Genomic DNA, 20,458 nt, shown 5'->3' with positions numbered 1-20,458 from the left:
ATTATGAGGGGCAGTATAAGAAATAATTAATTTGAGGGGCAGTATAGGAAATAATTAATGGTGGGGGGCAGTATAGGAAATAATTAATGGTGGGGGCAGTATAGGAAATAATTAATTATGAGGGGCAGTATAGGAAATAATTAATGGTGAGGGGCAGCATAGGGAATAATTAATTATGAGGGGCAGTATAGGAAATAATTATGAGGGGCAGTATAGGAAATAATTATGAGGGGCAGTATAGGAAATAATTATGAGGGGCAGTATAGGAAATAATTAATGGTAAGGGGCAGCATAGGAAATAATTAATGGCGAGGGGCAGCATAGGAAATAATTAATGGGTGGAGGGGAAGTATAGGAAATAATTAATTGTGGAGGGCAGTATAGGAAATAATTAATTTGAGGGGCAGTATAGGAAATAATTAATTTGAGGGGAAGTATAGGAAATAATTATGAGGGGCAGTATAGGAAATAATTAATTATGAGGGGCAGAATAAGAGATAATTAATTTGAGGGGCAACATAGGAAATAATTAATGATGGGGGGAAGCATAAGACATAATTAATGGTGGAAGGGCAGAATAGGAAATAATTAATGGTGGTGGTGTAAGAAATAATTAATTATGAGGGGCTGTCTAGTAATTAATTGGGGGAAGGCATATTCAATAATTAATGGAGAGAGGTCCCAGTATATTAATTAATTAATTGGGACAATATATATAAAATAGTTCAGTAGGAGTGCAGTATATTAAATAAATAATTGAGGGGGGCCCAGTGTATTACGGATGCGGTCACATGTACCGCTATTTCTTTTTAAACTTAAGTCCGGCCCTCCAACGGTCTGAGGGGGACAGTGAACGGCCCCCTACATAAAAAGTTTGGGGACTCCTGTATTAGGGGTTTGATTGAATTAGGCACAGTCTGACGATTTTTTTTTTTTTTTCAAAAACTTAAAGTGACTTAAAATCCAGTTGTGTGCTGTCAGTGTAGGTTAGAAACTAGGCATACAAGAACCCAACCGGCTTTCTTAGGCCAACAAGAAGATAGAAGACGCGGTGGTGAGTACAGGGTTTTTATTTTTTTAATTAAAAAGGGCAGTAAAAAGGTTGTGGTGGGCGGGGGCCAATAGTTAGCTATGAGGGGCAGTATAGGAAATAATTATGAGGGGCAGTATAGGAAATAATTATGAGGGGCAGTATAGGAAATAATTAATGGTGAGGGGCAGCATAAGAAATAATTAATGCTGGAGGGGAAGTATAGGAAATAATTAATGGTGGAGGGGCAGTATAGGAAATAATTAATTTGAGGGGCAGTATAGGAAACAATTAATGGTGGAGGGGCAGTATAGGAAATAATTAATTTGAGGGGCAGTATAGGAAATAAATAATGGTGAGGGGCAGCATAGGGAATAATTAATGGTGGGGGCAGTATAGGAAATAATTAATGGTGAGGAGCAGCATAGGAAATAATTAATTTGAGGGGCAGTATAGGAAATAATTAATGGTGGGGGGCAGTATAGGAAATAATTAATGGTGGGGGCAGTATAGGAAATAATTAATTATGAGGGGCAGTATAGGAAATAATTAATGGTGAGGGGCAGCATAGGGAATAATTAATTATGAGGGGCAGTATAGGAAATAATTATGAGGGGCAGTATAGGAAATAATTATGAGGGGCAGTATAGGAAATAATTATGAGGGCAGTATAGGAAATAATTAATGGTAAGGGGCAGCATAGGAAATAATTAATGGCGAGGGGCAGCATAGGAAATAATTAATGGGTGGAGGGGAAGTATAGGAAATAATTAATTTGAGGGGCAGTATAGGAAATAATTAATTTGAGGTGAAGTATAGGAAATAATTATGAGGGGCAGTATAGGAAATAATTAATTATGAGGGGCAGTATAAGAGATAATTAATTTGAGGGGCAACATAGGGAATAATTATGAGGGGCAATATAGGAAATAATTAATGGTGAGGGGCAGCATAAGGAATAATTAATTATGAGGGGCAGTATAGGAAATAATTAATTTGAGGGGCAGCATAGGAAATAATTAATGGTGGAGGGGCAGTATAGGAAATAATTATGAGGGGCAGCATAGGAAATAATTAATTATGAGGGGCAGCATAGGAAATAATTAATGATGGGGGAAAGCATAAGACATAATTAATGGTGGAAGGGCAGAATAGGAAATAATTAATGGTGGTGGTGTAAGAAATAATTAATTATGAGGGGCTGTCTAGTAATTAATTGGGGGAAGGCATATTCAATAATTAATGGAGAGAGGTCCCAGTATATTAATTAATTAATTGGGACAATATATATAAAATAGTTCAGTAGGAGTGCAGTATATTAAATAAATAATTGAGGGGGGCCCAGTGTATTACGGATGCGGTCACATGTACCGCTATTTCTTTTTAAACTTAAGTCCGGCCCTCCAACGGTCTGAGGGGGACAGTGAACGGCCCCTACATAAAAAGTTTGGGGACTCCTGTATTAGGGGTTTGATTGAATTAGGCACAGTCTAATTTTTTTTTTTTTTTTCCAAAACTTAAAGTGACTTAAAATCCAGTTGTGTGCTGTCAGTGTAGGTTAGAAACTAGGCATACAAGAACCCAACCGGCTTTCTTAGGCCTACAAGAAGATAGAAGACGCGGTGGTGAGTACAGGGTTTTTATTTTTTTAATTAAAAAGGGCAGTAAAAAGGTTGTGGTGGGCGGGGGCCAATAGTTAGTTATGAGGGGCAGTATAGGAAATAATTATGAGGGGCAGTATAGGAAATAATTATGAGGGGCAGTATAGGAAATAATTAATGGTGAGGGGCAGCATAAGAAATAATTAATGCTGGAGGGAAAGTATAGGAAATAATTAATGGTGGAGGGGCAGTATAGGAAATAATTAATTTGAGGGGCAGTATAGGAAATAATTAATGGTGGAGGGGCAGTATAGGAAATAATTAATTTGAGGGGCAGTATAGGAAATAAATAATGGTGAGGGGCAGCATAGGGAATAATTAATGGTGGGGGCAGTATAGGAAATAATTAATGGTGAGGAGCAGCATAGGAAATAATTAATGGTAGAGGGGCAGTATAGGGAATAATTAATTATGAGGGGCAGTATAAGAAATAATTAATTTGAGGGGCAGTATAGGAAATAATTAATGGTGGGGGGCAGTATAGTAAATAATTAATGGTGGGGGCAGTAAAGGAAATAATTAATTATGAGGGGCAGTATAGGAAATAATTAATGGTGAGGGGCAGCATAGGGAATAATTAATTATGAGGGGCAGTATAGGAAATAATTATGAGGGGCAGTATAGGAAATAATTATGAGGGGCAGTATAGGAAATAATTAATGGTAAGGGTCAGCATAGGAAATAATTAATGGCGAGGGGCAGCATAGGAAATAATTAATGGGTGGAGGGGAAGTATAGGAAATAATTAATTGTGGAGGGCAGTATAGGAAATAATTAATTTGAGGGGCAGTATAGGAAATAATTAATTTGAGGGGAAGTATAGGAAATAATTATGAGGGGCAGTATAGGAAATAATTAATTATGAGGGGCAGTATAAGAGATAATTAATTTGAGGGGCAACATAGGGAATAATTATGAGGGGCAATATAGGAAATAATTAATGGTGAGGGGCAGCATAAGGAATAATTAATTATGAGGGGCAGTATAGGAAATAATTAATTTGAGGGGCAGTATAGGAAATAATTAATGGTGGAGGGGCAGTATAGGAAATAATTATGAGGGGCAGCATAGGAAATAATTAATTATGAGGGGCAGCATAGGAAATAATTAATGATGGGGGGAAGCATAAGACATAATTAATGGTGGAAGGGCAGCATAGGAAATAATTAATGGTGGTGGTGTAAGAAATAATTAATTATGAGGGGCTGTCTAGTAATTAATTGGGGGAAGGCATATTCAATAATTAATGGAGAGAGGTCCCAGTATATTAATAAATTAATTGGGACAATATATATAAAATAGTTCAGTAGGAGTGCAGTATATTAAATAAATAATTGAGGGGGGCCCAGTGTATTACGGATGCGGTCACATGTACCGCTATTTCTTTTTAAACTTAAGTCCGGCCCTCCAACGGTCTGAGGGGGACAGTGAACGGCCCCCTACATAAAAAGTTTGGGGACTCCTGTATTAGGGGTTTGATTGAATTAGGCACAGTCTGACGATTTTTTTTTTTTTTTCCAAAACTTAAAGTGACTTAAAATCCAGTTGTGTGCTGTCAGTGTAGGTTAGAAACTAGGCATACAAGAACCCAACCGGCTTTCTTAGGCCTACAAGAAGAAAGAAGACGCGGTGGTGAGTACAGGGTTTTTATTTTTTTAATTAAAAAGGGCAGTAAAAAGGTTGTGGTCGGCGGGGGCCAATAGTTAGTTATGAGGGGCAGTATAGGAAATAATTATGAGGGGCAGTATAGGAAATAATTATGAGGGGCAGTATAGGAAATAATTATGAGGGGCAGTATAGGAAATAATTAATGGTGAGGGGCAGCATAAGAAATAATTAATGCTGGAGGGGAAGTATAGGAAATAATTAATGGTGGAGGGGCAGTATAGGAAATAATTAATTTGAGGGGCAGTATAGGAAATAATTAATGGTGGAGGGGCAGTATTGGAAATAATTAATTTGAGGGGCAGTATAGGAAATAAATAATGGTGAGGGGCAGCATAGGGAATAATTAATGGTGGGGGCAGTATAGGAAATAATTAATGGTGAGGAGCAGCATAGGAAATAATTAATGGTAGAGGGGCAGTATAGGGAATAATTAATTATGAGGGGCAGTATAAGAAATAATTAATTTGAGGGGCAGTATAGGAAATAATTAATGGTGGGGGGCAGTATAGGAAATAATTAATGGTGGGGGCAGTATAGGAAATAATTAATTATGAGGGGCAGTATAGGAAATAATTAATGGTGAGGGGCAGCATAGGGAATAATTAATTATGAGGGGCAGTATAGGAAATAATTATGAGGGGCAGTATAGGAAATAATTATGAGGGGCAGTATAGGAAATAATTATGAGGGGCAGTATAGGAAATAATTAATGGTAAGGGGCAGCATAGGAAATAATTAATGGCGAGGGGCAGCATAGGAAATAATTAATGGGTGGAGGGGAAGTATAGGAAATAATTAATTGTGGATATAGGAAATAATTAATTTGAGGGGCAGTATAGGAAATAATTAATTTGAGGGGAAGTATAGGAAATAATTATGAGGGGCAGTATAGGAAATAATTAATTATGAGGGGCAGAATAAGAGATAATTAATTTGAGGGGCAACATAGGAAATAATTAATGATGGGGGGAAGCATAAGACATAATTAATGGTGGAAGGGCAGAATAGGAAATAATTAATGGTGGTGGTGTAAGAAATAATTAATTATGAGGGGCTGTCTAGTAATTAATTGGGGGAAGGCATATTCAATAATTAATGGAGAGAGGTCCCAGTATATTAATTAATTAATTGGGACAATATATATAAAATAGTTCAGTAGGAGTGCAGTATATTAAATAAATAATTGAGGGGGGCCCAGTGTATTACGGATGCGGTCACATGTACCGCTATTTCTTTTTAAACTTAAGTCCGGCCCTCCAACGGTCTGAGGGGGACAGTGAACGGCCCCCTACATAAAAAGTTTGGGGACTCCTGTATTAGGGGTTTGATTGAATTAGGCACAGTCTGACGATTTTTTTTTTTTTTTCAAAAACTTAAAGTGACTTAAAATCCAGTTGTGTGCTGTCAGTGTAGGTTAGAAACTAGGCATACAAGAACCCAACCGGCTTTCTTAGGCCAACAAGAAGATAGAAGACGCGGTGGTGAGTACAGGGTTTTTATTTTTTTAATTAAAAAGGGCAGTAAAAAGGTTGTGGTGGGCGGGGGCCAATAGTTAGCTATGAGGGGCAGTATAGGAAATAATTATGAGGGGCAGTATAGGAAATAATTATGAGGGGCAGTATAGGAAATAATTATGAGGGGCAGTATAGGAAATAATTAATGGTGAGGGGCAGCATAAGAAATAATTAATGCTGGAGGGGAAGTATAGGAAATAATTAATGGTGGAGGGGCAGTATAGGAAATAATTAATTTGAGGGGCAGTAAAGGAAACAATTAATGGTGGAGGGGCAGTATAGGAAATAATTAATTTGAGGGGCAGTATAGGAAATAAATAATGGTGAGGGGCAGCATAGGGAATAATTAATGGTGGGGGCAGTATAGGAAATAATTAATGGTGAGGAGCAGCATAGGAAATAATTAATGGTAGAGGGGCAGTATAGGGAATAATTAATTATGAGGGGCAGTATAAGAAATAATTAATTTGAGGGGCAGTATAGGAAATAATTAATGGTGGGGGGCAGTATAGGAAATAATTAATGGTGGGGGCAGTATAGGAAATAATTAATTATGAGGGGCAGTATAGGAAATAATTAATGGTGAGGGGCAGCATAGGGAATAATTAATTATGAGGGGCAGTATAGGAAATAATTATGAGGGGCAGTATAGGAAATAATTATGAGGGGCAGTATAGGAAATAATTATGAGGGCAGTATAGGAAATAATTAATGGTAAGGGGCAGCATAGGAAATAATTAATGGCGAGGGGCAGCATAGGAAATAATTAATGGGTGGAGGGGAAGTATAGGAAATAATTAATTTGAGGGGCAGTATAGGAAATAATTAATTTGAGGTGAAGTATAGGAAATAATTATGAGGGGCAGTATAGGAAATAATTAATTATGAGGGGCAGTATAAGAGATAATTAATTTGAGGGGCAACATAGGGAATAATTATGAGGGGCAATATAGGAAATAATTAATGGTGAGGGGCAGCATAAGGAATAATTAATTATGAGGGGCAGTATAGGAAATAATTAATTTGAGGGGCAGCATAGGAAATAATTAATGGTGGAGGGGCAGTATAGGAAATAATTATGAGGGGCAGCATAGGAAATAATTAATTATGAGGGGCAGCATAGGAAATAATTAATGATGGGGGAAAGCATAAGACATAATTAATGGTGGAAGGGCAGAATAGGAAATAATTAATGGTGGTGGTGTAAGAAATAATTAATTATGAGGGGCTGTCTAGTAATTAATTGGGGGAAGGCATATTCAATAATTAATGGAGAGAGGTCCCAGTATATTAATTAATTAATTGGGACAATATATATAAAATAGTTCAGTAGGAGTGCAGTATATTAAATAAATAATTGAGGGGGGCCCAGTGTATTACGGATGCGGTCACATGTACCGCTATTTCTTTTTAAACTTAAGTCCGGCCCTCCAACGGTCTGAGGGGGACAGTGAACGGCCCCTACATAAAAAGTTTGGGGACTCCTGTATTAGGGGTTTGATTGAATTAGGCACAGTCTAATTTTTTTTTTTTTTTTCCAAAACTTAAAGTGACTTAAAATCCAGTTGTGTGCTGTCAGTGTAGGTTAGAAACTAGGCATACAAGAACCCAACCGGCTTTCTTAGGCCTACAAGAAGATAGAAGACGCGGTGGTGAGTACAGGGTTTTTATTTTTTTAATTAAAAAGGGCAGTAAAAAGGTTGTGGTGGGCGGGGGCCAATAGTTAGTTATGAGGGGCAGTATAGGAAATAATTATGAGGGGCAGTATAGGAAATAATTATGAGGGGCAGTATAGGAAATAATTAATGGTGAGGGGCAGCATAAGAAATAATTAATGCTGGAGGGAAAGTATAGGAAATAATTAATGGTGGAGGGGCAGTATAGGAAATAATTAATTTGAGGGGCAGTATAGGAAATAATTAATGGTGGAGGGGCAGTATAGGAAATAATTAATTTGAGGGGCAGTATAGGAAATAAATAATGGTGAGGGGCAGCATAGGGAATAATTAATGGTTGGGGCAGTATAGGAAATAATTAATGGTGAGGAGCAGCATAGGAAATAATTAATTATGAGGGGCAGTATAAGAAATAATTAATTTGAGGGGCAGTATAGGAAATAATTAATGGTGGGGGGCAGTATAGTAAATAATTAATGGTGGGGGCAGTAAAGGAAATAATTAATTATGAGGGGCAGTATAGGAAATAATTAATGGTGAGGGGCAGCATAGGGAATAATTAATTATGAGGGGCAGTATAGGAAATAATTATGAGGGGCAGTATAGGAAATAATTATGAGGGGCAGTATAGGAAATAATTAATGGTAAGGGTCAGCATAGGAAATAATTAATGGCGAGGGGCAGCATAGGAAATAATTAATGGGTGGAGGGGAAGTATAGGAAATAATTAATTGTGGAGGGCAGTATAGGAAATAATTAATTTGAGGGGCAGTATAGGAAATAATTAATTTGAGGGGAAGTATAGGAAATAATTATGAGGGGCAGTATAGGAAATAATTAATTATGAGGGGCAGTATAAGAGATAATTAATTTGAGGGGCAACATAGGGAATAATTATGAGGGGCAATATAGGAAATAATTAATGGTGAGGGGCAGCATAAGGAATAATTAATTATGAGGGGCAGTATAGGAAATAATTAATTTGAGGGGCAGTATAGGAAATAATTAATGGTGGAGGGGCAGTATAGGAAATAATTATGAGGGGCAGCATAGGAAATAATTAATTATGAGGGGCAGCATAGGAAATAATTAATGATGGGGGGAAGCATAAGACATAATTAATGGTGGAAGGGCAGCATAGGAAATAATTAATGGTGGTGGTGTAAGAAATAATTAATTATGAGGGGCTGTCTAGTAATTAATTGGGGGAAGGCATATTCAATAATTAATGGAGAGAGGTCCCAGTATATTAATTAATTAATTGGGACAATATATATAAAATAGTTCAGTAGGAGTGCAGTATATTAAATAAATAATTGAGGGGGGCCCAGTGTATTACGGATGCGGTCACATGTACCGCTATTTCTTTTTAAACTTAAGTCCGGCCCTCCAACGGTCTGAGGGGGACAGTGAACGGCCCCCTACATAAAAAGTTTGGGGACTCCTGTATTAGGGGTTTGATTGAATTAGGCACAGTCTGACGATTTTTTTTTTTTTCCAAAACTTAAAGTGACTTAAAATCCAGTTGTGTGCTGTCAGTGTAGGTTAGAAACTAGGCATACAAGAACCCAACCGGCTTTCTTAGGCCTACAAGAAGATAGAAGACGCGGTGGTGAGTACAGGGTTTTTATTTTTTTAATTAAAAAGGGCAGTAAAAAGGTTGTGGTGGGCGGGGGCCAATAGTTAGTTATGAGGGGCAGTATAGGAAATAATTATGAGGGGCAGTATAGGAAATAATTATGAGGGGCAGTATAGGAAATAATTAATGGTGAGGGGCAGCATAGGAAATAATTAATGCTGGAGGGGAAGTATAGGAAATAATTATGAGGGGCAGTATAGGAAATAATTATGAGGGGCAGTATAGGAAATAATTATGAGGGGCAGTATAGGAAATAATTAATGGTGAGGGGAAGCATAGGAAATAATTAATGGTGAGGGGCAGCATAGGAAATAATTAATGGCGAGGGGCAGCATAGGAAATAATTAATGGGTGGAGGGGAAGTATAGGAAATAATTAATTGTGGAGGGCAGTATAGGAAATAATTAATTTGAGGGGCAGTATAGGAAATAATTAATTTGAGGGGAAGTATAGGAAATAATTATGAGGGGCAGTATAGGAAATACTTAATTATGAGGGGCAGTATAAGAGATAATTAATTTGAGGGGCAACATAGGGAATAATTATGAGGGGCAATATAGGAAATAATTAATGGTGAGGGGTAGCATAAGGAATAATTATTTATGAGGGGCAGTATAGGAAATAATTAATTTGAGGGGCAGTATAGGAAATAATTAATGGTGGAGGGGCAGTATAGGAAATAATTATGAGGGGCAGCATAGGAAATAATTAATTATGAGGGGCAGCATAGGAAATAATTAATGATGGGGGGAAGCATAAGACATAATTAATGGTGGAAGGGCAGCATAGGAAATAATTAATGGTGGTTGTGTAAGAAATAATTAATTATGAGGGGCTGTCTAGTAATTAATTGGGGGAAGGCATATTCAATAATTAATGGAGAGAGGTCCCAGTATATTAATTAATTAATTGGGACAATATATATAAAATAGTTCAGTAGGAGTGCAGTATATTAAATAAATAATTGAGGGGGGCCCAGTGTATTACGGATGCGGTCACATGTACCGCTATTTCTTTTTAAACTTAAGTCCGGCCCTCCAACGGTCTGAGGGGGACAGTGAACGGCCCCCTACATAAAAAGTTTGGGGACTCCTGTATTAGGGGTTTGATTGAATTAGGCACAGTCTGACGATTTTTTTTTTTTTTCCAAAACTTAAAGTGACTTAAAATCCAGTTGTGTGCTGTCAGTGTAGGTTAGAAACTAGGCATACAAGAACCCAACCGGCTTTCTTAGGCCTACAAGAAGATAGAAGACGCGGTGGTGAGTACAGGGTTTTTATTTTTTTAATTAAAAAGGGCAGTAAAAAGGTTGTGGTGGGCGGGGGCCAATAGTTAGTTATGAGGGGCAGTATAGGAAATAATTATGAGGGGCAGTATAGGAAATAATTATGAGGGGCAGTATAGGAAATAATTAATGGTGAGGGGCAGCATAAGAAATAATTAATGCTGGAGGGGAAGTATAGGAAATAATTAATGGTGGAGGGGCAGTATAGGAAATAATTAATTTGAGGGGCAGTATAGGAAATAATTAATGGTGGAGGGGCAGTATAGGAAATAATTAATTTGAGGGGCAGTATAGGAAATAAATAATGGTGAGGGGCAGCATAGGGAATAATTAATGGTGGGGGCAGTATAGGAAATAAATAATGGTGAGGGGCAGCATAGGGAATAATTAATGGTGGGGGCAGTATAGGAAATAATTAATGGTGAGGAGCAGTATAGGAAATAATTAATGGCGAGGGGCAGCATAGGAAATAATTAATGGGTGGAGGGGAAGTATAGGATATAATTAATTGTGGAGGGCAGTATAGGAAATAATTAATTTGAGGGGCAGTATAGGAAATAATTAATTTGAGGGGAAGTATAGGAAATAATTATGAGGGGCAGTATAGGAAATAATTAATTATGAGGGGCAGTATAAGAGATAATTAATTTGAGGGGCAACATAGGGAATAATTATGAGGGGCAATATAGGAAATAATTAATGGTGAGGGGCAGCATAAGGAATAATTAATTATGAGGGGCAGTATAGGAAATAATTAATTTGAGGGGCAGTATAGGAAATAATTAATGGTGGAGGGGCAGTATAGGAAATAATTATGAGGGGCAGCATAGGAAATAATTAATTATGAGGGGCAGCATAGGAAATAATTAATGATTGGGGGAAGCATAAGACATAATTAATGGTGGAAGGGCAGAATAGGAAATAATTAATGGTGGTGGTGTAAGAAATAATTAATTATGAGGGGCTGTCTAGTAATTAATTGGGGGAAGGCATATTCAATAATTAATGGAGAGAGGTCCCAGTATATTAATTAATTAATTGGGACAATATATATAAAATAGTTCAGTAGGAGTGCAGTATATTAAATAAATAATTGAGGGGGGCCCAGTGTATTACGGATGCGGTCACATGTACCGCTATTTCTTTTTAAACTTAAGTCCGGCCCTCCAACGGTCTGAGGGGGACAGTGAACGGCCCCCTACATAAAAAGTTTGGGGACTCCTGTATTAGGGGTTTGATTGAATTAGGCACAGTCTGACGATTTTTTTTTTTTTTTCCAAAACTTAAAGTGACTTAAAATCCAGTTGTGTGCTGTCAGTGTAGGTTAGAAACTAGGCATACAAGAACCCAACCGGCTTTCTTAGGCCTACAAGAAGAAAGAAGACGCGGTGGTGAGTACAGGGTTTTTATTTTTTTAATTAAAAAGGGCAGTAAAAAGGTTGTGGTCGGCGGGGGCCAATAGTTAGTTATGAGGGGCAGTATAGGAAATAATTATGAGGGGCAGTATAGGAAATAATTATGAGGGGCAGTATAGGAAATAATTATGAGGGGCAGTATAGGAAATAATTAATGGTGAGGGGCAGCATAAGAAATAATTAATGCTGGAGGGGAAGTATAGGAAATAATTAATGGTGGAGGGGCAGTATAGGAAATAATTAATTTGAGGGGCAGTATAGGAAATAATTAATGGTGGAGGGGCAGTATTGGAAATAATTAATTTGAGGGGCAGTATAGGAAATAAATAATGGTGAGGGGCAGCATAGGGAATAATTAATGGTGGGGGCAGTATAGGAAATAATTAATGGTGAGGAGCAGCATAGGAAATAATTAATGGTAGAGTGGCAGTATAGGGAATAATTAATTATGAGGGGCAGTATAAGAAATAATTAATTTGAGGGGCAGTATAGGAAATAATTAATGGTGGGGGGCAGTATAGGAAATAATTAATGGTGGGGGCAGTATAGGAAATAATTAATTATGAGGGGCAGTATAGGAAATAATTAATGGTGAGGGGCAGCATAGGGAATAATTAATTATGAGGGGCAGTATAGGAAATAATTATGAGGGGCAGTATAGGAAATAATTATGAGGGGCAGTATAGGAAATAATTATGAGGGCAGTATAGGAAATAATTAATGGTAAGGGGCAGCATAGGAAATAATTAATGGCGAGGGGCAGCATAGGAAATAATTAATGGGTGGAGGGGAAGTATAGGAAATAATTAATTTGAGGGGCAGTATAGGAAATAATTAATTTGAGGTGAAGTATAGGAAATAATTATGAGGGGCAGTATAGGAAATAATTATTTATGAGGGGCAGTATAAGAGATAATTAATTTGAGGGGCAACATAGGGAATAATTATGAGGGGCAATATAGGAAATAATTAATGGTGAGGGGCAGCATAAGGAATAATTAATTATGAGGGGCAGTATAGGAAATAATTAATTTGAGGGGCAGTATAGGAAATAATTAATGGTGGAGGGGCAGTATAGGAAATAATTATGAGGGGCAGCATAGGAAATAATTAATTATGAGGGGCAGCATAGGAAATAATTAATGATGGGGGAAAGCATAAGACATAATTAATGGTGGAAGGGCAGAATAGGAAATAATTAATGGTGGTGGTGTAAGAAATAATTAATTATGAGGGGCTGTCTAGTAATTAATTGAGGGAAGGCATATTCAATAATTAATGGAGAGAGGTCCCAGTATATTAATTAATTAATTAATTGGGACAATATATATAAAATCGTTCAGTAGGAGTGCAGTATATTAAATAAATAATTGAGGGGGGCCCAGTGTATTACGGATGCGGTCACATGTACCGCTATTTCTTTTTAAACTTAAGTCCGGCCCTCCAACGGTCTGAGGGGGACAGTGAACGGCCCCCTACATAAAAAGTTTGGGGACTCCTGTATTAGGGGTTTGATTGAATTAGGCACAGTCTGACGATTTTTTTTTTTTTTTCCAAAACTTAAAGTGACTTAAAATCCAGTTGTGTGCTGTCAGTGTAGGTTAGAAACTAGGCATACAAGAACCCAACCGGCTTTCTTAGGCCTACAAGAAGATAGAAGACGCGGTGGTGAGTACAGGGTTTTTATTTTTTTAATTAAAAAGGGCAGTAAAAAGGTTGTGGTGGGCGGGGGCCAATAGTTAGTTATGAGGGGCAGTATAGGAAATAATTATGAGGGGCAGTATAGGAAATAATTATGAGGGGCAGTATAGGAAATAATTAATGGTTAGGGGCAGCATAAGAAATAATTAATGCTGGAGGGGAAGTATAGGAAATAATTAATGGTGGAGGGGCAGTATAGGAAATAATTAATTTGAGGGGCAGTATAGGAAATAATTAATGGTGGAGGGGCAGTATAGGAAATAATTAATTTGAGGGGCAGTATAGGAAATAAATAATGGTGAGGGGCAGCATAGGGAATAATTAATGGTGGGGGCAGTATAGGAAATAATTAATGGTGAGGAGCAGCATAGGAAATAATTAATGGTAGAGGGGCAGTATAGGGAATAATTAATTATGAGGGGCAGTATAAGAAATAATTAATTTGAGGGGCAGTATAGGAAATAATTAATGGTGGGGGGCAGTATAGTAAATAATTAATGGTGGGGGCAGTAAAGGAAATAATTAATTATGAGGGGCAGTATAGGAAATAATTAATGGTGAGGGGCAGCATAGGGAATAATTAATTATGAGGGGCAGTATAGGAAATAATTATGAGGGACAGTATAGGAAATAATTATGAGGGGCAGTATAGGAAATAATTATGAGGGGCAGTATAGGAAATAATTAATGGTAAGGGTCAGCATAGGAAATAATTAATGGCGAGGGGCAGCATAGGAAATAATTAATGGGTGGAGGGGAAGTATAGGAAATAATTAATTGTGGAGGGCAGTATAGGAAATAATTAATTTGAGGGGCAGTATAGGAAATAATTAATTTGAGGGGAAGTATAGGAAATAATTATGAGGGGCAGTATAGGAAATAATTAATTATGAGGGGCAGTATAAGAGATAATTAATTTGAGGGGCAACATAGGGAATAATTATGAGGGGCAATATAGGAAATAATTAATGGTGAGGGGCAGCATAAGGAATAATTAATTATGAGGGGCAGTATAGGAAATAATTAATTTGAGGGGCAGTATAGGAAATAATTAATGGTGGAGGGGCAGTATAGGAAATAATTATGAGGGGCAGCATAGGAAATAATTAATTATGAGGGGCAGCATAGGAAATAATTAATGATGGGGGGAAGCATAAGACATAATTAATGGTGGAAGGGCAGCATAGGAAATAATTAATGGTGGTGGTGTAAGAAATAATTAATTATGAGGGGCTGTCTAGTAATTAATTGGGGGAAGGCATATTCAATAATTAATGGAGAGAGGTCCCAGTATATTAATTAATTAATTGGGACAATATATATAAAATAGTTCAGTAGGAGTGCAGTATATTAAATAAATAATTGAGGGGGGCCCAGTGTATTACGGATGCGGTCACATGTACCGCTATTTCTTTTTAAACTTAAGTCCGGCCCTCCAACGGTCTGAGGGGGACAGTGAACGGCCCCCTACATAAAAAGTTTGGGGACTCCTGTATTAGGGGTTTGATTGAATTAGGCACAGTCTGACGATTTTTTTTTTTTTCCAAAACTTAAAGTGACTTAAAATCCAGTTGTGTGCTGTCAGTGTAGGTTAGAAACTAGGCATACAAGAACCCAACCGGCTTTCTTAGGCCTACAAGAAGATAGAAGACGCGGTGGTGAGTACAGGGTTTTTATTTTTTTAATTAAAAAGGGCAGTAAAAAGGTTGTGGTGGGCGGGGGCCAATAGTTAGCTATGAGGGGCAGTATAGGAAATAATTAATTATGAGGGGCAGCATAGGAAATAATTAATGGTGAGGGGCAGCATAGGGAATAATTAATTATGAGGGGCAGTATAGGAAATAATTATGAGGGGCAGTATAGGAAATAATTATGAGGGGCAGTATAGGAAATAGTTAATGGTAAGGGGCAGCATAGGAAATAATTAATGGCGAGGGGCAGCATAGGAAATAATTAATGGGTGGAGGGGAAGTATAGGAAATAATTAATTGTGGAGGGCAGTATAGGAAATAATTAATTTGAGGGGCAGTATAGGAAATAATTAATTTGAGGGGAAGTATAGGAAATAATTATGAGGGGCAGTATAGGAAATAATTAATTATGAGGGGCAGTATAAGAGATAATTAATTTGAGGGGCAACATAGGGAATAATTATGAGGGGCAATATAGGAAATAATTAATGGTGAGGGGCAGCATAAGGAATAATTAATTATGAGGGGCAGTATAGGAAATAATTAATTTGAGGGGCAGTATAGGAAATAATTAATGGTGGAGGGGCAGTATAGGAAATATTTATGAGGGGCAGCATAGGAAATAATTAATTATGAGGGGCAGCATAGGAAATAATTAATGATGGGGGGAAGCATAAGACATAATTAATGGTGGAAGGGCAGAATAGGAAATAATTAATGGTGGTGGTGTAAGAAATAATTAATTATGAGGGGCTGTCTAGTAATTAATTGGGGGAAGGCATATTCAATAATTAATGGAGAGAGGTCCCAGTATATTAATTAATTAATTGGGACAATATATATAAAATAGTTCAGTAGGAGTGCAGTATATTAAATAAATAATTGAGGGGGGCCCAGTGTATTACGGATGCGGTCACATGTACCGCTATTTCTTTTTAAACTTAAGTCCGGCCCTCCAACGGTCTGAGGGGGGCAGTGAACGGCCCCCTACATAAAAAGTTGGGGACTCCTGTATTAGGGGTTTGATTGAATTAGGCACAGTCTGACGATTTTTTTTTTTTTTTCCAAAACTTAAAGTGACTTAAAATCCAGTTGTGTGCTGTCAGTGTAGGTTAGAAACTAGGCATACAAGAACCCAACCGGCTTTCTTAGGCCTACAAGAAGATAGAAGACGCGGTGGTGAGTACAGGGTTTTTATTTTTTTAATTAAAAAGGGCAGTAAAAAGGTTGTGGTGGGCGGGGGCCAATAGTTAGCTATGAGGGGCAGTATAGGAAATAATTATGAGGGGCAGTATAGGAAATAATTATGAGGGGCAGTATAGGAAATAATTATGAGGGGCAGTATAGGAAATAATTAATGGTGAGGGGCAGCATAAGAAATAATTAATGCTGGAGGGGAAGTATAGGAAATAATTAATGGTGGAGGGGCAGTATAGGAAATAATTAATTTGAGGGGCAGTATAGGAAACAATTAATGGTGGAGGGGCAGTATAGGAAATAATTAATTTGAGGGGCAGTATAGGAAATAAATAATGGTGAGGGGCAGCATAGGGAATAATTAATGGTGGGGGCAGTATAGGAAATAATTAATGGTGAGGAGCAGCATAGGAAATAATTAATGGTAGAGGGGCAGTATAGGGAATAATTAATTATGAGGGGCAGTATAAGAAATAATTAATTTGAGGGGCAGTATAGGAAATAATTAATGGTGGGGGGCAGTATAGGAAATAATTAATGGTGGGGGCAGTATAGGAAATAATTAATTATGAGGGGCAGTATAGGAAATAATTAATGGTGAGGGGCAGCATAGGGAATAATTAATTATGAGGGGCAGTATAGGAAATAATTATGAGGGGCAGTATAGGAAATAATTATGAGGGGCAGTATAGGAAATAATTATGAGGGCAGTATAGGAAATAATTAATGGTAAGGGGCAGCATAGGAAATAATTAATGGCGAGGGGCAGCATAGGAAATAATTAATGGGTGGAGGGGAAGTATAGGAAATAATTAATTTGAGGGGCAGTATAGGAAATAATTAATTTGAGGTGAAGTATAGGAAATAATTATGAGGGGCAGTATAGGAAATAATTAATTATGAGGGGCAGTATAAGAGATAATTAATTTGAGGGGCAACATAGGGAATAATTATGAGGGGCAATATAGGAAATAATTAATGGTGAGGGGCAGCATAGGAAATAATTAATGATGGGGGAAAGCATAAGACATAATTAATGGTGGAAGGGCAGAATAGGAAATAATTAATGGTGGTGGTGTAAGAAATAATTAATTATGAGGGGCTGTCTAGTAATTAATTGGGGGAAGGCATATTCAATAATTAATGGAGAGAGGTCCCAGTATATTAATTAATTAATTGGGACAATATATATAAAATAGTTCAGTAGGAGTGCAGTATATTAAATAAATAATTGAGGGGGGCCCAGTGTATTACGGATGCGGTCACATGTACCGCTATTTCTTTTTAAACTTAAGTCCGGCCCTCCAACGGTCTGAGGGGGACAGTGAACGGCCCCTACATAAAAAGTTTGGGGACTCCTGTATTAGGGGTTTGATTGAATTAGGCACAGTCTAATTTTTTATTTTTTTTTCCAAAACTTAAAGTGACTTAAAATCCAGTTGTGTGCTGTCAGTGTAGGTTAGAAACTAGGCATACAAGAACCCAACCGGCTTTCTTAGGCCTACAAGAAGATAGAAGACGCGGTGGTGAGTACAGGGTTTTTATTTTTTTAATTAAAAAGGGCAGTAAAAAGGTTGTGGTGGGCGGGGGCCAATAGTTAGTTATGAGGGGCAGTATAGGAAATAATTATGAGGGGCAGTATAGGAAATAATTATGAGGGGCAGTATAGGAAATAATTAATGGTGAGGGGCAGCATAAGAAATAATTAATGCTGGAGGGAAAGTATAGGAAATAATTAATGGTGGAGGGGCAGTATAGGAAATAATTAATTTGAGGGGCAGTATAGGAAATAATTAATGGTGGAGGGGCAGTATAGGAAATAATTAATTTGAGGGGCAGTATAGGAAATAAATAATGGTGAGGGGCAGCATAGGGAATAATTAATGGTGGGGGCAGTATAGGAAATAATTAATGGTGATGAGCAGCATAGGAAATAATTAATGGTAGAGGGGCAGTATAGGGAATAATTAATTATGAGGGGCAGTATAAGAAATAATTAATTTGAGGGGCAATATAGGAAATAATTAATGGTGGGGGGCAGTATAGTAAATAATTAATGGTGGGGGCAGTAAAGGAAATAATTAATTATGAGGGGCAGTATAGGAAATAATTAATGGTGAGGGGCAGCATAGGGAATAATTAATTATGAGGGGCAGTATAGGAAATAATTATGAGGGGCAGTATAGGAAATAATTATGAGGGGCAGTATAGGAAATAATTAATGGTAAGGGTCAGCATAGGAAATAATTAATGGCGAGGGGCAGCATAGGAAATAATTAATGGGTGGAGGGGAAGTATAGGAAATAATTAATTGTGGAGGGCAGTATAGGAAATAATTAATTTGAGGGGCAGTATAGGAAATAATTAATTTGAGGGGAAGTATAGGAAATAATTATGAGGGGCAGTATAGGAAATAATTAATTATGAGGGGCAGTATAAGAGATAATTAATTTGAGGGGCAACATAGGGAATAATTATGAGGGGCAATATAGGAAATAATTAATGGTGAGGGGCAGCATAAGGAATAATTAATTATGAGGGGCAGTATAGGAAATAATTAATTTGAGGGGCAGTATAGGAAATAATTAATGGTGGAGGGGCAGTATAGGAAATAATTATGAGGGGCAGCATAGGAAATAATTAATTATGAGGGGCAGCATAGGAAATAATTAATGATGGGGGGAAGCATAAGACATAATTAATGGTGGAAGGGCAGCATAGGAAATAATTAATGGTGGTGGTGTAAGAAATAATTAATTATGAGGGGCTGTCTAGTAATTAATTGGGGGAAGGCATATTCAATAATTAATGGAGAGAGGTCCCAGTATATTAATTAATTAATTGGGACAATATATATAAAATAGATCAGTAGGAGTGCAGTATATTAAATAAATAATTGAGGGGGGCCCAGTGTATTACGGATGCGGTCACATGTACCGCTATTTCTTTTTAAACTTAAGTCCGGCCCTCCAACGGTCTGAGGGGGACAGTGAACGGCCCCCTACATAAAAAGTTTGGGGACTCCTGTATTAGGGGTTTGATTGAATTAGGCACAGTCTGACAATTTTTTTTTTTTTCCAAAACTTAAAGTGACTTAAAATCCAGTTGTGTGCTGTCAGTGTAGGTTAGAAACTAGGCATACAAGAACCCAACCGGCTTTCTTAGGCCTACAAGAAGATAGAAGACGCGGTGGTGAGTACAGGGTTTTTATTTTTTTAATTAAAAAGGGCAGTAAAAAGGTTGTGGTGGGCGGGGGCCAATAGTTAGTTATGAGGGGCAGTATAGGAAATAATTATGAGGGGCAGTATAGGAAATAATTATGAGGGGCAGTATAGGAAATAATTAATGGTGAGGGGCAGCATAAGAAATAATTAATGCTGGAGGGGAAGTATAGGAAATAATTAATGGTGGAGGGGCAGTATAGGAAATAATTAATTTGAGGGGCAGTATAGGAAATAATTTATGGTGGAGGGGCAGTATAGGAAATAATTAATTTGAGGGGCAGTATAGGAAATAAATAATGGTGAGGGGCAGCATAGGGAATAATTAATGGTGGGGGCAGTATAGGAAATAATTAATGGTGAGGAGCAGTATAGGAAATAATTATGAGGGGCAGTATAGGAAATAATTAATGGTAAGGGGCAGCATAGGAAATAATTAATGGGTGGAGGGGAAGTATAGGAAATAATTAATTGTGGAGGGCAGTATAGGAAATAATTAATTTGAGGGGCAGTATAGGAAATAATTAATTTGAGGGGAAGTATAGGAAATAATTATGAGGGGCAGTATAGGAAATAATTAATTATGAGGGGCAGTATAAGAGATAATTAATTTGAGGGGCAACATAGGGAATAATTATGAGGGGCAATATAGGAAATAATTAATGGTGAGGGGCAGCATAAGGAATAATTAATTATGAGGGGCAGTATAGGAAATAATTAATTTGAGGGGCAGTATAGGAAATAATTAATGGTGGAGGGG

Source organism: Engystomops pustulosus, unplaced genomic scaffold (assembly GCF_040894005.1).
Source record: "Engystomops pustulosus unplaced genomic scaffold, aEngPut4.maternal MAT_SCAFFOLD_20, whole genome shotgun sequence".
Classification (NCBI taxonomy): domain Eukaryota; kingdom Metazoa; phylum Chordata; class Amphibia; order Anura; family Leptodactylidae; genus Engystomops; species Engystomops pustulosus.
Note: the sequence above shows the minus strand (reverse complement) of the source record.